The sequence below is a fragment of the Peromyscus leucopus genome, unplaced genomic scaffold (genome assembly GCF_004664715.2).
Source record: "Peromyscus leucopus breed LL Stock unplaced genomic scaffold, UCI_PerLeu_2.1 scaffold_1035, whole genome shotgun sequence".
Classification (NCBI taxonomy): Eukaryota; Metazoa; Chordata; class Mammalia; order Rodentia; family Cricetidae; genus Peromyscus; species Peromyscus leucopus.
Genome location: NW_023504155.1, coordinates 4,053 through 9,730, shown reverse-complemented (window position 1 = coordinate 9,730; position 5,678 = coordinate 4,053). Strand labels below are relative to the sequence as shown.

General features: G+C 37.0%; 1 pseudogene; it reads left to right on the top strand.

Moving 5' to 3' along the window:
* Positions 1 to 1,046: 1,046 nt before the first annotated feature.
* LOC114684276 lies at positions 1,047 to 1,985 on the top strand (annotated as a pseudogene).
* Positions 1,986 to 5,678: the final 3,693 nt, after the last annotated feature.

Sequence of the window (5,678 nt, the reverse complement as noted above, 5' to 3'; positions counted from 1 at the left end):
TACCATCCTATTGTTTCTTTATACTTTAAAAAATGAAATTAGAATCAAAACTGAAAATGTTTTGCATAAACATATTTTCTAATTTTTATGTACAAATTCTCTTTTTTTCCTCACCTAATAATTTTCACATATAATTCAATTCTGCTCCTGAATGTTTGGGGTTTTTTTTTCATCAATTCATATCTTAGGTAGCAGTACTCTAACTTCAACACAGTTTTGTGTAGTTCCTTGTTGTGCAATTTTTTTTCCAAGACAAAAAAGCTTTGTTTACAATGGGAAATTTAGAAAAATAAAATATTCAGGAAGGGACAAATATATGAAAAGTGTCTAGTATAAAAGGGGGGTTAAAGATTTTGCCTAGTTTGATACGGATATACATATAATGGATGTAAAAGTGAATGTCTCATGAAAATTAGTGTGGTCACAACGTAGAGCATGATAAGGCTGTAAAGAGAACATAGCATTAGCACTAAGAATTGAAAGAACAACTGAGAAAAATTTTCAGATATGACACGTAAGCCAGGTGCAATAAAGTACATACATTATCATTGCATACAGAAATTGAAACATGATTAAGATAAACAGCAGTAATAAAAGGTAAGTGATTGATGATAGCTCTGATACATAAGAATGAGAGGAATAGGAAAAGTGAGTGCATATATTTTGTATCTTTATCTTGGTAGTGATTGAATTTTATTGTAAAATATAACTAGGATCTATACTTACTGTCTACGATTTATTTGGATAAGAACGTATACTAAAAACATGATCACTGCATCTATTCATCTAATTTTAAGTACACCAACATACTTTTAGGAGATATATACAAAATATACTTTTTTCTTTTACATACACACAAAATGTTAGAACTTGTCAGTTTAGCTAAACTACTAAGATAAAAAAAATAAAAAGCATTTGACCAGAATCATCTACAAGCTTTGGTCTTGGAGATGTGTCCATAGATAAGCATTTCTATCATTCATGGAGATTTCTAAGAAAAAAAAATTCAGACTGTGAATTCATTTCTTGTTCTTCTCGCACAAGACATGCTGTCTGGGAAACCTGGTCTCAACCAGTCTGGGACCCCTGAGTTCGTGTTCCGGGTGTTCACCAATGTCCCTGAATTCCAGCTCTCCTCTTCACACTCTTCCTCCTGCTCTATCTGATGATCCTCTGTGGAAACACTGCCATCATCTGGTGGTGTGCAACACAGCTCGCTGCGCACACCCATGTATTTCTTCCTGGGCAGTCTGTCCCTCCTGGAAATCTGCTACACCACAGATGTGGTGCCCTTGATGCTTCCAACATCGTGGGAATACAGAAGCCTATATCACTGGCTGGTTGTGGCACACAGATGTCTTCTTCCTCACTCTAGGAGCACTGACTGCTTTCTCTTAGCAATCATGGCTTATGACCGGTATGTGCCATCTGCTATCCTCTGCACTATAGCCTCATCATGACCCGAAGTTGTGCCTCCAGATGTACTGCTCCTTAAACTTGGCTCTATTCCTTCCTGCAGCTCACCGCCTTAATTTTCACCTTGCCTTCTGGGACACCACAGGGAAATCAACCACTTCCTCTGCGATGTCCCCCAGTTCTGCGCCTGGCCTGTGCTGACATCCATGTGCACCAGCAGATACTTTATGTTTGGGCATCCTGGTGCTAACAGTCCCATTCTTGCTTATCTTCATTTCTTAGTGTTCATTGCTTCTACCATACTGCGCATGCACTCTGCAGAGGGCCGCCAAAGGCCTTTCCACCTGTTCCTCCCACCTCACTGTTGTCTTGCTACAATATGTGCTGTAGCCTGGTGTACCTGAGACCGCGCTCCAGCACCTCAGATGATGAGGACCGCCAAATCGCCTTGGTTTACACATTTGTAACGCCATTACTCAATCCTCTAATTTTACACCCTTAGGAACAAGGATGTCAAAGGTGCCCTAAGAAACTCCATCTTCCGTAAAACTGCTTCTCATTGGAGCTAACAGCGTCTGATTGTAGCAAGGATTTGGTCTGTCAGTTAAACCAATCAACTGAAAATGTCAATTATATTATTTAGTTACTAAATGTCACATTTTATTTTCATTTTACTGTGAATGCTGCTGATAGCTATATTTATTTCTTGAAATTATGGAATACTTTTAAAATTGGAGTGAGGAAAGAGAAGTGAGAAATGTTATAATTACATAATCTCCAAAAAATAAATAAATAAAACCCAGAAAATGATAGCTATAAGAATAGACAGAGAATTTTCAATAGATTGGAATGTTTACCTCTGTCTTACTTGCATAAATAAAAGAAAATTAATAAATTGTATTATTTAAATAAAAGATTCTCAGTTCACGCATGACAGTCTTTCTTGGGAACCTCACATACATGCTGCATTTGAATAACAGCTGCTGTCTGCTTACATGCAACCTCCTGAGGAGGAAGAGATGCTCCACAAAAGGGGGTTACTTACAATTTGAAGGATGAATATTTTCCAAAAATACATCTCTTTCTCTGTGTAATGCTGTGGAATAACCCCTTTGTACAGGGTGAAGATTTGTCGCTGTGATTGGTTTAATAAAGAAGATGACTGGCCAATAACTATGCAGAATAAGGTTAGGCAGGAAAGCCAGAGAATGCTGGAAGGAGAAGGGTGGAGTGAGAGAGTTACCAGCCAAATGGAGAATGAGTTGGACATGTAAAATGGAATACAGGTAAAAGCCACAATCCTCAGGCTTTACATAGATTAATAGAAATAGGTTATGTTGTACAAGCTAGTAGTAACAAGCCTGAGCGTTGGGCAAGCATTATAATTTATATTAAGTTTCCAAGTCAGTTATTTGGAAGTGGCTACTGTTTTTTTTTTTTGGGGGAGGGAGCAGGCTGTCAAAACAGGAAAACTCTGCCTACAGTTTGATGTGAAGTTATAATCAGCAATTGATTATTTAATGTGTGAGATGTTCCTTCATGTCAGATGTTTCCACTGGTGAATTAATTTTCTCCTGCTGGTAAAAAATAGGAATTAGCTTCCATTGGCCAAGCACCTATAGACAACTAGGTTAGTGAACCAAGACCTAATCCTTGTGGCTGCCAGCATAAAGCCACTGTGCTGGAAATTCTGGCAATAAAGTTTGCTCTTTCACCCTCATCTCTACTTCCTTCTTTTCTTGATGACTCTTAGTCCTGGATGCACTCAGCTGTTCTTCTTCCCACTTCTGGTCTTTGTGTCTATGAATCCCTGGTGTATAGCAAAAATACCCTAACCAATAGTCTTGAAGCAAGATAATCCAATATAATCAAGCACTGGTACAATGAAAGACAGAAAGCCATAGAATTAAATTTTAACCACATACTTCATATAATAGAATGTTGTAATGACATGACAAAATTCTATGAGGTGGAATGGAGAATAACATTCTGTGGTTGAGGAATTGTCCCTGTGGATCATTTGAGCAGGTCCCTGTCAGCAAGGAAAATAACTGAAGAGTGAGAATGAAAATTCAGTTCAGGCTGACTTAGTCACCCGTATCAGACTTCTAAAGAGTCTTCTGCTAGCAGTTTATTGCCAGAATATTTAAACACAGTACAATCTGATTTTTTTACTGTAATATTAGTAGTTTTACTTGTTATACAAGACATTTAGACAACTCTCTTTGTATTCCCATAATTATTTCTGGAATAGGCAAAATAAAAAGAAATGTTGCGACCATTACAGGATTTGATAGATGCAAAAAAAAAAAATCATACCTTTAAGGGATACCTCCCTTAATTCTATTGATAGTTGCAAAATATTTACTGAGCAAATGATTGTAATATGGTCTATCTCATGTAAACTTTTATAAATAATCCATAGCACAGCAATTCAATATCATACTGTCTCCTATCACAAGTGTGCCTTTTATCCTTGGTTGAAAGCATTTGTATCTTGAATTAACAAGCTGATAAGTAGCATGTAATACAGTCAGTAAACAACATCATCATTTTTAGTCAATACTATAGTGTCTGGTTGTTTCTGAAAGTCTCAAATTGATGAGCTAGAGTCCTGTGTGGTGATATGTTATTTGTGCTCTAATAAATAAACCTTCTTGAGTCAAAGGTCAAAGGAAAAAGCTATCCATTACATTAAACATAGAAGTCAGGCAATGTAGCATACACCATTAATCCTAGCATTTGGGATGCAGAGATTCATCCAGATTTCTGTGAGTTCAAGTCCACACTGGAACAGAGCCAGACTTGGTGGTACACACCTTTAAATTCCAACTCTAGTTAACTATAAAGGTCTGGAGGTCTGTACAGACACACAGGAAGTGACAGAGATGGCAGAAAGAGGAAGTAGTATAGCTGAGCAAAAAGAGGAAGTGAGATGGCAGGCACAGAAAGGTTATAGCATGGGTGTACAGGAAATAGCTCTCTTTGCAGAGGATTTCTAGTGGTAAAACATGGCTGCTTCTTTTACTTCCCCAGTTTCTCAGTTTTTACCCCAATACCTGGCTCTGATTTCTTCAAGAACAATGCAGCAGAAAGCCTCTCCCTTCTGGGTATGCAGAAGGTGTGATAAGGCAAACATGAGACCAATGAATATAGATCAACAAGAGACAGACAAGGTAATCCTTTGCCTTGCCTTTGCCTTTGCCATAGGGAAACTCCCTGAGGGGTCTCACACAAGTTCCAATGGCAAATCAGTTCAGTCCTTTCGAGCCAACATAGAAGAAATCCTTCCTAGAGCAATTAAATAACAAAATGTCTATTGTAAAAACCATACTGTTATGTGATAGAACAGCTATAGCAGAAAGAACAAAAATTTCAGGAAAAACCATAAAGTAATTTTTTGACAAACTTCTATAAATGAACAAAGACCAAAATTAAAATTATAAATAAATGACATTCTCATTGAAGGTCTTGTAGATACAGTGTGGACATAACAATAATTGCACCAGAATCTTGGCATGCAAACTGGCCTCTTAAGGAGTAAATATTTAGCTGTTAGGATTGAACACTATCTCAAGTGAAACAGAGATCAAGATGGCTCAAATATATAGGGCCAGAAGGACAAAGAGGAAAATTAAAGCTGTTGTGCTAATATAGCTATGAATTTATGGCCGTAATTTATTACAACAATGGAATACCCAGATTAACATCCTCCAACCTCAGAAACAAACCATAAACTAACATATGTTTCTGAGAAAAATATTATAAGGAACTATAAAGAACAGTAACCAACTTCCAGATTGTATGAGAATAGGCACAACAGATGCTGATCTTTCAAAGACACCAACAGCTCTACCTTTAAAATGGTTAACAAAACAAGCCTCTATGTGTTCAGCAATGGCCTTTAACAACACAGAAACTACAGGCCTTAGAACAGCTAGTACAATAGCATTTAAATGCTCATCATATTGAAGAATCAATCAGCCCTTGGAATTCTCCTGTATTTGTTATTATTTGTTTTTTCAATATATCAATTTAATATAATATAAATTGTTAATTTGTATTATGTATGATCATGTTCTTCCACCATTCTTCCCCTTACCTCTTCTCGGATATACTACCACCACCTCTATATTTGCTTTCAACTTCATGTCATCATTTTAAACAATCCATCATGTCCAAATTGTGTATCCATATATGCATAGGTGTCAGGCCATTGAATATTGGAATTTACTGACTCTCCCTCCCCTACAGGCCATCAA